Genomic DNA, 18,327 nt, shown 5'->3' with positions numbered 1-18,327 from the left:
AAATATAATTAGGAACTAGTTACAGCAAGGCTTTATTTTTTCACTCCTGTTAATTCTTATGATGGTTTCAATGCTAGTTGATCCCAACTAGTACATTTTTAGTTCACTGGAGCTGGGTTCTGTAACACTGATGTATTTGCATTCAATCTATGCCCACAGGTAACCAGCATGGAGGCCTGAATGTTAAATAATCAAATTATAAACTAACATCAATTTGAAGACTTTCATCTAGACTTTCACTGTTCTGAACTTCAAAAGAACCAAAGCAGCATCTTAGTATGGCTCTCTCTAACAGCCAAATGTGAATCCCCCAGAAAATTGTATGAAGCTTGTCATTCTCTTTAGCAACACTACCCCTACAGACTTAATTATGGCCTTTATTAACTTATTACTCTTTGTGTCCACCTTCTTGAAGACTATTATGTGGAGAATCTGTTTTCCATAATTCAGTTTCTTAAAAGAGAATCCAAGCATTGAAATGATATGTGAGGAAACTCTTGTAAGGTCAGTAGGGAAGATTTGTTCACATTGACTACTTGCTCCCCTGAAAGAATACAGGAAAAAAAAAATGTTGGTGGTGCACAGTATTCTTTTACAGCCTTAAAAAAATTGCTCATTTTGGTGATCAGGCCCTAATGACAGCTTAACATAGGGAAGAACGAAATGTCTCCCAATGCACAAAGCAGGAATTTGAATACTCTGCCAGGTGTATACTTTCACAACATAATGCTGAATGGGAAGCACAAAAGTCCCCAAAATTCTTGTAACATTTGTTAAATAGTGTTGTATGCATTTACTAGAGGCAGAGTGATCTGTACCCAAATAAACAATTAGTAAGTATTAACAAGTATTAATTTTTAATACTTATTAATACTTTTGACAAGTATTAATTTTGTCATCGTATTGGACTGTGTGGAAAAGGAACCAGTATAACCACATGAAGTATTTTAAAAGATCAGACTGGTTGGATGTCATGTACCAGTAGGCATGAACTAGTTACAGAAGAAAAGACAAAATGTCTGCATGCTTTCTCCTAACCTGTGCCATAGCAGTCTGGGCACCTCTCCCTTTTTGCAAGGCAGTAAAACAGGAAAAGCTTTATCCTCCCTGTTTATACAGTGTGCAACATATTTCTGTCTTACAGGTCTATTTCACCTGTATTATGAGAGGAAATGTATTATCTTTAACATGACACCCAGAAGCCGGGGAAGTGCTTAAATGTCAAAACCCCATCTATGACTGGTGTGTCAGAAGTTTATCTCACATTATAAAGTTGTTCCACGGCTAATATGGCTCCCCTGAGGAAAAGTCATTTACCCTCTACACTGGAGCACAATTGCTTGAATATATTTACAGTGAGTAATCAGTGGTGAAGCAAATGCTAAGCTGTAGTTTCACCCTCCTCACTGTGGCTGCAACATGATTTAAAGTGTGATTTTTCTCATCTTGACACTTTGTCTGTGAGCACAGATTACTCAGGGTGGAACAATCAGGGTTGTGTTTCTCCATCCAGGAGCTGCAAACAAAGCCAGAAAAGTCCTGCTGTGTCCTGGGGTTCATGTAGTGCTGGCTCAGGGCTGGCACAGGGATCTCAGGGATGCCTTAGGATTTAGCTTTTCTATTTTTCAGATCCTGTGCTGCTTTAGTGTATAACTTTAAAACTCCATGGCCTGTCAGCTACTGTTCTCCCATTTTATTCAGACAAAACAATTCCTCTCTGGGCCTGAAACTCAAGGACACCTCACTGTCTCAGGCCCTGAGAGATGCAAACAATGGTGAATTTTGGGGGGGGGTGCAAACTTGGAGTAAATTACTTTATTACCTGAAACTGTAATTGGAGGATTATGTAAATGATATGTAAATGGATCAAATTTATATCTGTCTGAAAAACGTACGAGTGTGCCCTGGGTGTAGCCCCTCAGAGGCTTTTGACTGCCCAAGGCGTACCCATTGAAGGCCTTCAATAAACATCCACTTTTATGCTGTTAATTTTGCCTACCCTCTGTTTTAGGTAGTCACTCCAAGGCATCAGCCTTGCCCCTCCGTGTGCTGATTGTGGAGGGAAACCTGAAAGCAGAGTGAACCCTCTCTCCTGACCTAAAAGGCATAGAATTATCCTGAAATCCCCCAGGCACTGGGTGAGGAGAGGAAAACCAGGTTTTGGAGGGTGGGAACGTGTGTTTTGAGGACCACCATGTAGCAGAGGCTAACGTCTCAAGCACTGGGCAGGGAGGGTTTTTCTAGGACAAAGCCCAGAGACAAAATGGCCTTGGTCCCACATCCTTCTGGATCTCCTGCTCTGTCTCCAGGCATTTCAAGGTTACCTGGACAGAGGAGCTGCTGCCTGCCATGGCTGCTGATGGTCCAGGCAGAGAAGGGACTCCTGCCCCAAGCCCCTGCCAAGGTGGGGAAACTCCCTGGGGACACCAGCCCTGCTGTGGCATCTGGGGACAGGAGCTGGCAGTCCCAGGGGGCTGAGGGGGGTTCTGGAGCCCTGGAAAAGACATCCCTGAGTGCCTCAGGAGGGCCCACAGGCCCCAGGGTACCTCTGGCTACCCCAGGGAAGGGGCAAAAAGGAGGAAAAAGGGTAAATAAATATTTAAATGTGTTGTTGATTTTAATTTTGTTGTTATTAGCAGGTTGAGAATTTAAAAATTACTTACTAAATTATGACTCTGGTTGTTTTTATCCCAGTAAATTATAAATTATAACTGAATGCTGAAGAATTAATTACCCTTTTCTCTTGGCATTCACAGGTGAAGGCCACAGAAAAGGCCAAGATCCTTCAGTAAACAATCTCCTCCTTGCATCACACTGGAGTCTCCTTTGGTAACCATTGGAAATAAGCAGCCTTGTGTGAGTACAGACAACACAATCTGCTGGCTATTTTTGTTTTAAACTGACTGACTTGCAGTTCTACTTGCAATGGTTTGTCCAGAGTTACACAATCTTTGTAGCTTTCAAAATCAGAGGTTTAACCCATCATTTCTGTGTTCATATGTTTATTCCTGCCTCTAAACTCCAGTCTCATGCCAAGCATTAAAAAGAAACTGTTTTTTTTTTTCTACAATATCAGCAGAATCCCAAAATGTGCTTATTTGAGAGTAACTATATTGCAAGTTGTTTACCCCGCCTTGTGCTATGAGTGAACATACTGTATGTCTCTCTCACTAGGCATTGGGATGTTCAGTGATAAAGCAATTTCCTGAACTCGGTTCAGAAAGTCAACACAAAATAATACTTCAAGATCATCTTTCCCCAATCATCCCTCCCAGAGATTTCTCTGCAATTCTTCCATTTTCTGTGGCTCTCACGAGTGATAGCCTTATTTGCTGGATCTTGAGCTGACAATTGTGATTTATTCACTGGCAGCCATCTGACTTATGCACAGATCTAGGCCTGAACCCCATCAAAAATGTGTTTAACAACAGAGAATAAGATTAGTACAAGTAACAGACAGGCCTGAGATTACATTTTAAATTGTTACCCCTAATAATTCCATCACATCCCATTACAGTTTGGTTTGTTGCCTTCACTGTTTACAGCAGCTCTCAGGTTTGTCTGTGACATGCATAAACACAATTTCCATGCTGCAAGACTTCTCAGGTGCAGGAAGAGAATATTCTCAGGAATTCAGAGCACCAGGTTATCCCCTATGGCAGACTTAGTTAAGATGTCCCACTGGCCTTTATGTTAAAACTTCCATTTTATTTCCAGGCTCTTTCGTCCCTCTCCTTTTGTTTAGTGTCCTTGTCAGCCTTGCTGTCATCTCCTAGATTAAATCCCTACAAGCATTCATTACAGTAGTGTGGGAATATAAACAACTCCTTGGACTACTTCATACCCATGGAAAATAAATGGTGCAATATCAGCCCTCAGTGAAATGGAATATACATCTTAAACCCCTGACACTTACTCTATTTAGTTTAAAAGCTTCCTTATTCAAAATGTCTTTTCCCACTGTGTTTAAGGAAACAACTGCTTGGCTACTTAGTATCTCACAATAAGTGTCACATCCTTTGCCAAGGAAACGATTACTCCCTTGCAAAGACAAATGACAGGGGTCTGAAGCAAATCCAGGGCAAAATGCCAAACACAGCTGAAATTAGAGAAGCTGTGAATCAGCAATACACTGGCACACATAAATAATTAGAGGAATTTATTTTGTTCAGCACAAGCAAACACCGCTGCAGTGATGTATGATGTATTACATTCTTTCCAGAAGCTGATGCTTCACAGGTACCAAACTGCAAAAATTACTCTAAACATTGCCACTTTTGGCCTTGGCATTTTTAAAAAGGGTCACAGATCTACATCTAACATGTCCCATGGCTTGGCAGCATGGCTTCTCATTCCTATTGCTAAATTCTCCAGCGTTTTTTAAAAGATGAGCCAAGCTGATTCTTTTTTGTCACCTTAGGGTAGCAATCAAATTAACAGTGTATAAGTAATAATTATTGTTCATTGTTTCACCAGTGAGAGAAAATGTTGCTATCAGTATCTGACTATATGTAAATTTGTTACATTTATCTTGTATTTTATATGTAATTTTTCATTGTCTGTCTGGATGAGGTTAGACTTCATACCTGCATTATTTGTGTATTTCAAATATTTTTATTGAACTCTGAATTAATCTTTTACCATATTAATAAACTGTTTAAAATATCTATGCTTTATTTTGTAGATGAGTCTTGGTTAGCAGTTAATTAGGAACTGCCAAATACAGCATTTAACATGAATTTGAAGTCACATTCCATCTAATTTTCAGCGTATCTCAAGGTACATAAAATTGTCCTTTAACTTGGAGTGTTAACACAGCAGTATCTAAACACATCATCTTTTTTTCTTAGCTGAAAATTGAAACAAATAGCTTTTAATTTGTATAAAATATTTTTTCTATAATATTTCATTGTTTTCTCACTGCAGAATGAACAGTGTTTCTCAGTAGCCAATGGCATCTCTAGGACTATGTTAAGGGTACAGTTTTGAGGCTGAGATATTTGACTGCAAGAAGGGAAAAGATTCAAAGGTCACAAAAAATTTAGAAGAGCTTTTAGCTTCTGCTGTATTTCCAAGGCTGTTGCTGTACTAATGAAGTCTGTGTGATGAAAACTGCAGATGTTTGCAATACAATTTAAATAACACATATAATTTTAATTAGATCACACTTTGCCAACCCCACCTGCAAACACAAACAGCACTATAAAGGAAACCTCTCAAAGCTGGTTGAAGGATGGGTCTAAGCAACCAATTCCAAGTGTCTGTCTATTTGTTATTCTGTGGTTCAGAGAATTAGTAATTGTAATATTTTTGCTTATTTCACTATCTGAGTTGCCTCAAGTGCTGTGGGAGTTGAACACAATTTTTCTCAGTTCTGACTTTGAGCATCTGTACTTTTGGAAATTAAAGGTAAGAGAAAACAGCCTGGATGGTCATTATATATCATGGCAAGTACAGTGCAGCCTGAAAGTTATTTCATTGAGCAATCAAAAATAATTAATATAGCAGCTGATAACTGATATATTCTGTGAACTCTGTCAGAATATTGCAGGTAAACCAGAAGGGAGGCTGTCTACATGCAGGTTTGCTACTTGAAAACATTAACTAGAGCTTCCATATAAAATCTTTAGGATTACCAATATGAAGTGTCCAATTGTTCCATAGCACTTCCAAGAGTGTGAATCATAGCAGTAAAAAGCAGTAGGAACAGCAATGTTTTGTATTCTTAAGAAGTGATTTTATAGATGGCATTTTATCTGTCATTTGTTATGCTTGTCATGTAAGACTTGTTGTTAGAAACATGTGGTGGTTTTTTTCCCATGATGTGTTTTTAAAGGTTTTCTTTTATATCCTTTTGAAAATAAGCTTAAAAAAAAGCATGGCTGATTTTTTTTTCCACGTGTGGCTATTAAGAGATGTAGCAACAATTTTTTTCTCTACAGCACTTTCAAATATCAAGTCTCCTGGACATAACTGGGGGTGTAATTCAGGGATAGAAATACACTGGACTTTGTTAGAATCAGTGTATAGGCTGACTTTGGAGACCTGACAGGTAAAATAAATATTTGATTTAAAATATATAATCAAAGTTAATATTATACAGTACTTTGATAGGCAGCAAATATTACTGGGGTATTAGCTGGCATTCCAAGACTAATTTTGGAATTGCTAATGAAATTTAGGCCATGTCTGTGATCTGTGCAGGGGGTTTGTTTGGTAGTGTTCCTTGGTCTCTGTGGACACCAAAGAAATGAACCCTGTCTGGTGCAGAAATGGTACAATTGCATGAGTTTTCTTAGAGGGCACAATACCAAAGCAAAATACTGCATTGTAGTTTCCATCCTCAAATGAGGAGTATTTCATGCTGAAGTGTCCCATTCATTTTAAAGGTACAATCTTATGCACTTTCAAAGAGCTAAGCTAAAGCTCTTAGTATGAAATCAGTTACTACAGGTTTGCATCCAAGCCTGGTGTCTTGGATTTCATCAAACAAGTGCAGATGCAGGGGATTTTCTAGCTAGCAATCACATTCTTCTGTTCTTTCTATCTAAATGGCTGGTAAGTCTTTTTACTGGTCTTTCCAAATGCTTTCAAAAGTAGAAGAGGCCATAAATGTAAGAATTACTTGAAAATAACACTCCTTCAAAAAAGGAGATTATTCTGAAGCACTGTTGAAAACAGCTCTTCACTAGGTGTGAAATTATACTCTCTGAAAGTGCCACCACTCTGCCTCAGGTACAGACTGGACAAGATGAAAATGACTATGACTGTTTTGAGGAACCAGAAGGTCACTGTATTACTTGTAGGATTGATTTTTTTTTTTTTTTGTATGGAAGAGCATGGCCTAAAGGCTCCCCAGCTCAGGATTTGTGACCTGGGTATTTTCACAGCTGCAAGGTATGATAGCCCAGAGGACATGAGTTTCTGAGCACTGAAATTAAGTTTTGTGTGAATTAAGGGCCTTCATTCATGGGCATTCTGAAGCACCTATTTGGGGTTTGGAGCAAATCACGTTGTTTGTACAGATGCAGCTGTAATGTCACTTATGATTCGCAGCAATTAGTGTGACAGAATTTGACCTGAAAGTCCTGAAGGAAGAAATTCTAGGGTATTAACCCAGTTTGTTTAGCTCACAGCGTAGCTTAATAAAGTTATCATGTTAGTGGAAAATGGCATATTTAAACACAGGTTTTGATTACATAGATGCAACACTTCCTGCAAATAATATGGAGGGTAGGGAACATTTGTGTTTTCTACACTAATGCCTCAAACCTCTCATATTTGCAGAGCTCAGAGGTTTGGCAGCAGGCCTGCAATATGATAAGGCTTGCTCATAAGGTTTTTTGGTCTCTCTTTCTACTTATTTCTAGATCAGCATAATTCTGAGCTGTCCTCTGCAATTTACCTGTTAGAGTGCAATTTTGCCAATAGAAATCCTGCACTCCGTGTTAGGCTGGAGTCAAAGGGCACCTCCCAGCTGGCACAAAGAGGAGTTGTGGTAGAACTGCTCTGTGCAAGAGAAATAGGCATTTAATTTTTGTATGTTCTGCTTACTTGAGAATTAATGACCTGGGTTGTGGTGTTTGGTGTTTTTTTTTTTTTTTAACCTGTTTAACAGCCTCTAGACAGGACATGGAACTAGCTGCTCTCTAGATTATTTAGGAAGCTGCTTTTCTGTAGGCCTAGGACTAGAGCTTTTCTTTGTTGTTAGAGTTCTTGGTTCAGACAAGACAGGCTTCAAAAGATGCCATTCTTTGAGTTCTCTTAAAGCAGTTGTCTGAGAATTCACTCAGGTGGATAAGCAAGTTATATTAATATTTGATTGTTGCAATGCATCAGATGATATCTTTTCCAGATGCATTCACAAAAGGGGCCAGTTTAGTTAAAAATTGACTTAGAGGAAAGCTTCTCTATAAATTGCTGAAATTCTTACCATTTAAAAACTGGAAAGTGTCTCTTCTGTGTTAAAAGTAGATGAGAAAATAGCAGGAAGATCCATGTTATTTAGGATGCAGAGCACTGACAGCAAATTTCCAAACCAAAACCGATTAAAAGACAAAATGAAGAAGTGGTCTGTATTTTACAGCTTACTTCTACTTAATATCAGATAAACTTGTGAAGATATCACCTTTTCAATCCCATGATTCTTGTCCCAGAAATGAAGGAATATTGAAAAAGGTTTAATGGAGGCATTCTTGACTTATTGGGAGAACCAGGACCATTAAATATTACTTTAAGTATCTCATCATAAATAAATTGGAGAATTTGCAAAGAAAATTGTGAATATGGTCTTATAAAACAAAATTCAGTCCTCTTCCCCTCTCAGTTCCTTCTGATGGTCTTAATACATGTGGAGAGTCTGAATACATGAGGGTTTTTATTTTAAAAGTTGATGGAGTTTACCATCTCATCAAGTTAGCTATGAATTTGTGTTAGAAATTAAATAGTGAAGTTGTTAAGCAGTGTTTTTCTAAACAACTGTTTAAGGGCACAGACAGTTTACTTTTGCTTCTAAATCAAAATTTTACAACTTTGCTATTGCTTGCTCAGTTATCCATCACCCACAAAGATTATAATGGCACCACAAGCTTCTGCAGGTCTGAAAAAGAAGAATTCATAGGCATTTCTCTCTGTTTCTCTCTGTTGCTCCTTCTGTCTGATGAATTCTGTCATGGGTTAGGAATGGGAACCAGGGCAATAGCAAATTGTAGCAGAGCATCACAGAAGTCTTCAGCCTGAAATGCTAAAGGTGAGATTAAACCAAAGAAAAAAAAAAACTGTGTCAAGTACCTGCAGAACATTATTTAGGTTTTTAGTGTAGGGTAAAAAACCCCTCTTGGTTCAGAAATATTCATTTGCCTGAATTGCACATGCCCCAGTGCTGAAAGAATTCTGATGTTGCTCTTATTTCTCATCCTGACGATTGCCTTGATTGTGTGTCAAACAACAACTTTGTTGTGGCCTTTCTTCTTTTTGAGCTGATCTGCTGGGGGTCTCAAAGAGAAGCGTTGGCAGCCTAGCAGATGGAACAGAGTTTTCTGTTTCTGTCTCTGAGCTTTGCTGCCTGTGCCTCAGCATCCTGGTTCTTCACTACCCAGTGGCTGTTGCAGGTGTTTTCCCAGCTCTTTGGTATTGGCTCTTGTGTGGTGGATTCCAGAAAGGCAGAAGAAAAAGGCCATGAAACAAACCAAAAAAACCCCATGAAACAAGCAAAAGTTTAACAGTTGACGGTATGGAAATAAAAGTATAGGGACAGGGAAAAGGAACATCCACTGACACCACTGAGCTATCACAAGTGAGTCAAGAATGAAATACATTCTCATCACATGAATGAAAAGTCAAATATATTCTTTCTACAAAAGCTGAATACAAATCTTGTTAATAATTTTCCCTAGAGTCAGACCCTGATCCCCACAGTCCCTGTGCCAGACACAAAGTGAAGCTTTGAGGAGATCTTGTCCCACTGCAGTTCAGTGAGGATGACTCCTGAAGACAGCACATCCCCTATTATTTTCTCCCTTCAGTTAATGTAATGTAAAATAGAGTTGTCAAAGTTCACAAAAAAAAAAAAAGATATTTCTCTGCATTGGGAAACCAGCATGATAAACTGCAAAAATAGCAGTTTTAGTTTGCTAATGTGTGTGATTCTGTAATTGAGACAACCTCTCGAATTTCTTGAGATTTTCTCATTTTTTTTACCTTCATCTCCTACTACTCTAACTGCCTCTGAGTCTGATAACCAATATTTATAGAAAAATATTATCAACTGGCTTTTTTTTTTAATAATGAAAATAATAAAGCATTCCTATGAATATTGTAAGCTTAAAGAGGAAAATAAACCCAGCAATTTTTATTGTGCACAGTTTTATTAGTATATGGTCAAAAAAGATTCTTATTTGCATGTTTTTAAAGATTACATACAAACATATTCAATCAAGTGTGATTCCTTTCATTGAATCTGAACCAATGCTGAGGAATGAAGAGTCTTATTTGAACCACAAATCTACTGCTAAATAAAATCAATGAGAAGTGCAAAAATCACTTGAATTATGAGCTGACCCTGCTAAACAGGACCAGCAGCAGATTTCAATTATTGGATCACCTCTAGGACTGGATGTATACTTTACAATTAGTTATTGATTTAGCCAACTTCCACACATTATTCTTTTGTCTCGAAACATAATGGTTTTGTGATTCTTTTTAACTCCCCAGTTGTTGTACAGCTTACTTCCCAGCCTAAATGTGGTTGGTTTTTCTTTCTACAGGATGTATCTTCTGAGTTGCATGTCTTGTAATCACTCAGTAAAGAAAAATTAGATTAAAAAAGACCTAATCAGGGCTGTTGGAAAAGAGTTTATAAAGGTAGATAGCAGAGCATATTGAAGAAATTAAGTTCTCTTCAATTAGAACCAAAGTGTTCACTTTTTCAAAGGTATCCTTTCAATGGACAGAAGTGCTTAATTTTTGTGAATGCCGTTCTGTGGTGGAGTCCAGGAGCAGTACTTTCAAATGTAAAAGGAAAATTCATTTCGAATAAGATTATTGCAGTGGATTGCATCTTTGAGGCCTTTTTGAAGGGTGCAGACAACCATGTTTCACACAATAATAAAGAAAGTTGCTGCAGAACAGTCTCACTCAAATTGTTACAAATGCATTGTGCTTGTCCTGAGAGGTGTTTTGCAAAAGAAAGGCAAAGCCATCGTTGTCGCTGTCCCCAGCTGAAGGTCTTGAAGGAATTTTTCACCCACAGTTCCTGAAAGCTTTGACAAGTCTCAGCTTTGGAATAAGTGAATAATAGTAAGCAGCAAGCTAAAAACACTGCAGTGAAATGGATGAATACTGAAAACTAGCAGAGGGGTTTACTGTTCCTTTTTTCCATTTGTTAGCCTAACAATTGCGACTGCAAGACGTGCTTATAAATTAATAAGTGTCTTCCTGATTATACTGATTAGAGGACCTGATAGAGCAGTGTTCTGAGCAACAAGAAATCGAGATGGAGTAAGCATGCATTGTGTCTTAAATGGTCGGTGTATGTGGGTAAGAAAAGAGAAGATGGGGGGAAAAAAGACTTTATCTTCCTGTGGGTGTGCAGTGAGGGCCAGCAGGGCCAGGGTGCCAGTCATGCCTAAAGATATTTTTCAGCTTTTTATATATTTTGCATGCATTTGTAGCCTTGTGGATTTTCAATATATAAATTTGTGTATCTTCTAGTACATTTTGTGCCCTCTCTCACAGTTTAGCAAATTCTTACTAATATATTCTTGAAATTCTGTTTAGTTTTATCTGTAAGAAGAAAATTTCTGACTTTTTTTTTCTACCAGAACTTGAGACATAACAAGAAATGGGGCAAAGAAGCCCCTGGATCAACTCCAAGGAGCTGAACCAAGGGTGGGGTGCTGGGGTACCTGGTATCCTATTGGATGTACCTGCAAGATATATTAATTGACCTTATAGAAATTTTAGTAATTCTTTATCAAGTGAGAGCAGAGCCATATTTGTGCACCTGAAATCTTTCATTACAGAGTTGCTTTTATCCTACCACTGCAAGGTTTTGTCCTTTTGTTCTTAAGCAACACCAGGAGCAGTGGTGGGGTGTGCCAATGGGGAGAACCAGGGCAGGGCCTGTCCCACTGTCCCAAGGCAAGGACAGCTGGGGATGGCCCCAGCCCTGGGCACCTCTGAGGCTGTGTTTTGGTCAGGATAGGGCTTGGTAAGGCAAGGTGGGCAGCACCTGTAAGGTCAGTGCTGCTGCCCTCATGACAGAGAGCTCTGATTTCACCTGGGAGATTTTTATGCAATGTTCAGTTTAATTGTAAAGTATTATTGGGCATAATTCTCTGGCCCATCCTTTTCCAAGACTGGAAGCTTGCTTTTGTAAATCATTAGTAGTTCTCAGAACCTCTGAGGGTTTTACCAATGTTTATAGCCAGTTATGGTTCTGAGAGCAGAATTCTACACACCTGTGCTAAAAACAGTGAAATAATCACTGAACTGACTTCACTGTGTCAGCATTATTACAGAATGGGTTTTTTTTGACCTATGGATGTTTAGAGAGCATCACTTGTAGGTAGGCCACTGTTGGGATATTGGGACACAAGACAGATGATAGACTTTGAACCTTATTAGCATAAGAGATTTGATAAACATAATGCCTTTGCAAAAGCAAAAGGAACTTTGAGAATTAAATCAAGATTGCAAGAAGATTAAATCAGATTTACTGGAAAAAGAAAATGTCATTAAAATCTGCAAGCAAGAAATGTTGTAATATGCATAAGTTTGTGTATGTGACACATACATACACATATGTGTATATACAACATATTTAACCTAATAATTGTAGTAAACATTACTAGTCTTCCTAGAATGAATGTATAAGCAGTTGTACTCCACAATAAATTTGGATTCTTTGACCATCTCAAAGTCTTCCCCTTCTCTGTTCATTGCTGATAGGCCACTGACAAATTCTTCTGGTTTTCTTGGGCTGGCTTCCTTTTCAGGGTATTTAAAAACCAGAGTCTGCATCCCTCTCATGGTGGATGGGACATCTGTGTGGCACTAAAGAAAGTGCTGCAAAATCATTTGCTGTAATGAGAAAGCTCTGGTGAAGCAGCTATAGTCACTTGTTAATGCTTTTGAAAAAGCTGGTCCTTCGCATGATACCTAAATGAAACTTTGTACTGAATTCTGCAAACTCTAGCCTTTGCACATATTCAACTGCTCCAAATTAAATGGCGGAGCAAAAGGTTGGTGGGGGCTGTTAGTTTATTTCACTGGGAATTTTGAATAATCGTCTTCTCAAAGGAGATATAACAAGCTTTTTCAAGTCGTTGCTTTCTGAGCTCGGTTTGTAACCAGACATCAAGATTTCAGCCATGTGCTTTATTTTTTTCTAGTTAAGGTGTGATGCCTTGCAGGGAGTTTGAGTATAGCCAATAACTGAACAGGGATTTGGACTGGATTTTTTCTCCTTTGTGAAGAGAAGTCTCTATAGAGCTCCAGCAGGAAACCTGCAGAATATTTCAGTTAATGTGGGATTGGCTTATAAAACATGATTATGGAGGAAATGAATTCTGTTAAAAAAATTGTGTATATCCAGGTTTGTTCTAAGTACCTGCTCAGTTTTCCTATGATTCTCCACTGTACAGTTATAACTGCACCACCTTGTCCTAGTGAGATTAAACATATTCCCAAGTGTCTCATCTCATTTTGCTCAAGAAGAAATCTGTATTCCACATTTCGATTAATTCTGGTGGAGCAGCTGGTGACTGCTTAATTTTTGTATTACTACCTGACTGCATGAGCTCTAGCTTTGTCATTGCTTCATCTGAAGTGAAAGGTCTAAGTGAGTCACAAGCTAAATGAACCCCAGTAGTCCATCATAACAAAGTTTAATGACATGGTGTGATTTTAAATGATGCTGTTTTCGCTACCAATTAGTGTTAAATTTCTCTGCCCCTCTTACTTTATATTTTCATTTTTGGGAGGGTAAACAGAAAATGAAAGTTGCAGGATGAGGCAGACTGACATGGGAAATAAACAAGTAATACTTTTTATGCTTGACATGTAAAAGAAAAATATTGTAAACAGTCAGAAGTCTTAATAGATACCCAACCAAAATGTTAACCAAGATTCTTGAGAGTTCTGCCAACAAGATTACTTATTTATTAATTTAATCGAACACTATGCTCAGTTTGGCAGTGCAACACAACTCTAATGCCTGACTTTTGTAGAAGCAAATGTCATGCTTATTTTGTAAAGAGTTCAAGAGACAAAGATAAGATTTCTCAATTAATATTTATATTCATTAGATCTTTAAATATCTGACATTGATTTAATAATGAAGTAAACTTGATAATGGCCAACAGATACAACAGGAATAAACCCAAGTGTTTCTAACCTGAAGCTGGTGAGCCTAAACCTTGTTTAAGGTGCAGCTGGCTGCTCAAACAAAAGGCAATGGCTGCTCGAAAGATGTTCCTATCTCAAATGTGAATAAGAATATTATTATAAGTTCAGGGCTCTCCAAAAGAGAGTGAGAATAACATATTCAAATTGTTTCCTTTCATACAACTGAGTGTTTTTTTTTTTTTTGTCCCAAGTACAATGCTTTCATCTGGATTTTATAACATATTCTGTATTAGTGAGACTTTTGAACACCTTTCAAAAAGCACTATGGACACTTGGATTTGACGTGGTTTCTGCCAGAAACTTGAATCTAAACACTCACAGCTTGCATGCAAGCAAACTTTGTCTCTAAATTAATTTCAGGAATTGCAAGGACAAGCAACTGCCTTTAATATTTTAGAAAAGAGAGGAAAACGAAAATCTACCTTTGAAATTCAAGATTTTATCTTAATTAGAAAAGAGACCAGCAGAGAAAATAGTTTTTTAGACACTTCTTGTTGGATTACCTTTTCTCTTGGATTGTACAGGCTTTTAGAGCTTGAGGTGTCCTTTTCTGAAGTGTTTAGCCCTGAATATTGCCAGCACAACTAATGTCCTAATGTAACTAAGATATGTTACAATCTGTAATTCAGGGCATAGATATTTGGAAATGACATTTATCTAAAATCAATTTTTTGCAGATTCTGATCTCTAACAGAAATTTCTCTCCCCAAAATTGGTACCAATGAATCCAAGCTAACTCAGATTTACCAAATGACAAAATATTTGCTCACAATAACAATCCTTTTTCTCTCAAAACCCCTCTCTGCTTTTCCCTAAAGAGATTCTTTATTCCTCTTCTTTGGAAGGTTTAACAACCATTATCTGTGTTGTACTCTCCCATGCCTTTCACAACATTTTGCTCTGCATTGTGATGTCTGTTTTCTGTCTAGTAGTTCATTTTCTTTATACTGTGACCTTTATTTCTTTCCCTTTTCAGCCTACTGCACAAATCTATATTTCACATTCATAACTTCCCCTTTTCCATTGCCTGTTTCTTGCTCATTGCTTTCTCTAACTTTTGTGTCTTTCTCATTGCCAGATTTTTCCCTTTCCCCTGCTGCAGGTGGAATACACATTATATCTCTAAAATGGTGATTATTATTGACACTTTATTCACATCTGCCACCAACTGCTGCCTCTCTACTGGCAACTGAAATTAAAGCACCTAAACACAGGAGGTCTTTATACTGTCTGCCACTAATTTATCACTGATATTTTGTTCTCACTGCTTCACATACTTGCCCTCTGTCATTTTTTCCCCACAGATGGACTTTTGACAACATGTCTGCACTGTCATTTGAAACTCCACCTCTGTCTTCATATGATTATTTGATTTTACATCATCAAAAATATATATTGGGTTTTAAAAAAGCATAACTACTGCTCTCTGTATTAATTAGGATATTGTCTATCAGCCCCTTCAAGTCCCCTATGTCATGGCCTCTGTTTAGACTAACAGTCTAATTTAACATGCCACTTTTAATGAAAAAAACCCACAAATATAATAAAAATGACAGAACATTATAATTGAATAGTTACCATTTTAAACTATACATAAGGTTTATCCTGTCACCAAAAAGTGGTCTAAGTTCTTGAAATGCTGATCTGCCACATCTTCTGAGTGTGTCATCTGTTGTGGTTGGAAAGTAAATCTAAAGCCAAAGAACAAAAACTAAAGTCTGGGATCCTCATGAAATGGGTGTGAGGAGATGTTTTTCTGTTTCTGTTATGACTTACTTGCACTTTTCCACATCTGACATATATACAGATAAGCAAAATGGTAACTCCCCTCCAGATTAAAGCTGTGTGTGCTTGTGTGAGTAGCAAAGTTGAAACCCACTGCTAATCCTACTTAGAAATTCCATAAACTGCTCAGCTGCTGCAGCTGCACTTTGACAGTTACTGCTGTATTTTGCATCTGATGTGAAAAATATGGACCACAAGGGTAGTTTTATCTCCCTCCCCACAATTCCTTTAAACCCCCCTTTCAAGTCGTCCCACGGGTTTATGTAAATTATATAGGTACTGGATAGATTTTATTGGCATAGAAATTGTTTATTAATATTTAAGAAAGCTCTTTCAGAACAGATCCTAAATAAGAATAGTTCAGTTCCATTTCTTTATTTGTTACTTAAAAGAAGAAAACTGGCATACCTATGGTTCAGTCACTGTAAGGGAAACAATTATGTTGTAATTAACCTTTAGAGTTTAGAAGAACTTAATGATGACCGGTGATGAACAGAGGGAAATGGGGTGATAACAAGGTTGAAGTTAATGAACGCTCTACAAAGGGATGCTTGAAAATGCCCTAGGCAAACTTCAGAGCTTTTCTCATCTGCTACAAAAAGAGAGGCTTTGTTTTCAGATAGACGGTTTTCTTTGATATCATTCAGTTTGGGAGCTCATCATTCTTAAGAAAAGAACACCTTTTTGTTTGGTGACATCATAATTTCTCTTTTTTAGGGATTTTTGAGATGAAAGCAAAGATGTATCATGTAAGAACATCTGCTGCCATGTGTGTATGCTGGAAGAACCTTTTCCTCACACTGTGGCAATGTAATCTGCATAGACCAGGCTCCCTTTGGGACAGAATTTGTAGAGTTCTGACCCTTTCAAGTTGTGTATGATCTACTATGGTGTCGGACAGATGTATTTCAGATCCCTTGTTGAGTTGCTGCTGTGGATATCAAGAAGAATTAGGGTGGTTAGCACAGTGGTCCTGAAGAGTTACCAATAACCAGACCCTTGGCCACAGGGCTTTATACAAGTTTGGAGAAGTCAGTTTTTTGCAAAAGAGGAAATTTATCTGTAAAACCAAGCTGAAGTTTTGGGATTAAACAAGCAAGGCAAAGCACAATTAACTTTCTACCAAAAGTCACCCTATTTTCTGTTTTCCCTAGCCAGTTCTAGGGGATGGTGGTGTGAAAATGGAGTGAGACATTGTAGGGTAAAAGGGAGAATGTGAGGGCTGAGGAAAAATATAAGAAGAGGTGCAAGGAAGGAATAAATCCACTGTGAATGATAAACAGAAAGGGAGGAGGTTTGATTGAAAGGGCAGTCAGCATAAGGTGGTGAAAATATAATCAAGACATCCTCTCAATTTACAGAGATCTATACTTTTACAAGCTATTTTTACAACTATGTCTGTGTGCTCAAATTCCTATCTATATCTTCCCAATATTTTTCCTGTGGAGTTGCATTGTCTTGGTTTCATCTGGGAATAGAGTTCATTTTTTTTCTTAGAAGCTGGTGCAGTGCTGTGTTTTGGATTTAGTATGGGAATAACAAAGGTAGCAGAGCAATGTTTGGGTTGTTGCTGGGTAATGCTCACCCCAAGTCCAGGACTTTTCAGTGCCTCATGCTCTGCCAGTGCACAGAAAGCTGGGAGGGAGCATGGCCAGGGCAAGTGATCCAAACCGGCCAAAGGGATATTTCAGATCTCAGACAGTTTGTGTATGAACTTGGGGAGGTTTTCTGTGAGGAGCTGATTGCTGCCCAGGGCTGGGCTGGGCATTGCTCAGTGCATGGTGAACAATTTTGTTGTGCACCACCTGTTTCCCTCAGGTCTTGTTTCTCTCTCTTTTTCATTACAATCATTATTATTTTAATTTTATTAGTATACCTTACTTTGTTTCAATTATTGGACTGTTTTTACCTCAAACCATGAATTTTACTTTTTTTCCTTAATTCTCTACCCCATCCCACCAAGGAAGGGCAGGGGGAAGGGAAAAAGAACTGTATGGTCCTCACTTGCTGGGTGGGGTCAAATCATGAGGTGCATATTAAAGAAGGAAAAAAGAAGTGCCATCTCCAGCATCAATCAGAGAGAAAGATTAAAACCTTTTCCCCTTACTTCTCCCACTTCTGTCAGTGGAAAATCAGCATGAGGTCTTTTTCTGTTATTTTTCAATGCTATATTGGAAAACAATTGCCTTACCAATTTTGGCATATCAGCATGAATATGGAACACTGAGAATTAGCTAGACCTCTTTGATACAGCTATTACTGTTTGTCATAGAACTCCTGCTCTAGAATATAGAAAATTAAGCAGATCTGTTATGTGGCTTTTTTTTCCAAAACTGCTGTAATGAAACATTGTAGTAGTGGCAACAAATCACAAATGGTAATTTGCACTCACTAGGCAGCCAATTAAAATTCTGTGTAAAAGCATTGGCAAGATAATATTTTCTGTCTAATATCATGGATTTTGCCTTAACTTCTCTTGTTCTGGGTGCTTTAAAGTGCTAATGCACATATCTTTCCAACATTTATTTGCCTGGTTGCCGATAGACTAACTTTGAGAATGGCAATGTTTTACATTCTCTTACCAAGTTTCTGCAGTATGTTATAAAAAACACTAATTTTTATACTCTCTAATAG

The 18,327-nt window shown here is 38.0% G+C and overlaps 2 long non-coding RNA genes across 2 annotated transcripts in view; both read left to right on the top strand.

Annotated features, from left to right (window-relative positions):
• Nucleotides 1-18,327, top strand: part of LOC137468640 (uncharacterized) — a 590,084-nt gene that overhangs the window by 405,045 nt on the left and 166,712 nt on the right. The window lies entirely within an intron of this gene.
• The window catches only part of LOC137466105 (uncharacterized), a 28,271-nt gene continuing 15,145 nt past the window's right edge, over nt 5,202-18,327 (top strand). Inside the window, exon 1 of the long non-coding RNA XR_010994990.1 lies at nt 5,202-5,409. This is a non-coding gene — a long non-coding RNA (uncharacterized lncRNA). The remainder of the gene's footprint in view (nt 5,410-18,327) is intronic.

Source organism: Anomalospiza imberbis, chromosome 2 (assembly GCF_031753505.1).
Source record: "Anomalospiza imberbis isolate Cuckoo-Finch-1a 21T00152 chromosome 2, ASM3175350v1, whole genome shotgun sequence".
Taxonomy (NCBI): Eukaryota; Metazoa; Chordata; class Aves; order Passeriformes; family Viduidae; genus Anomalospiza; species Anomalospiza imberbis.
Note: the sequence above shows the minus strand (reverse complement) of the source record. Positions and strands in the feature narration are given on the sequence as shown.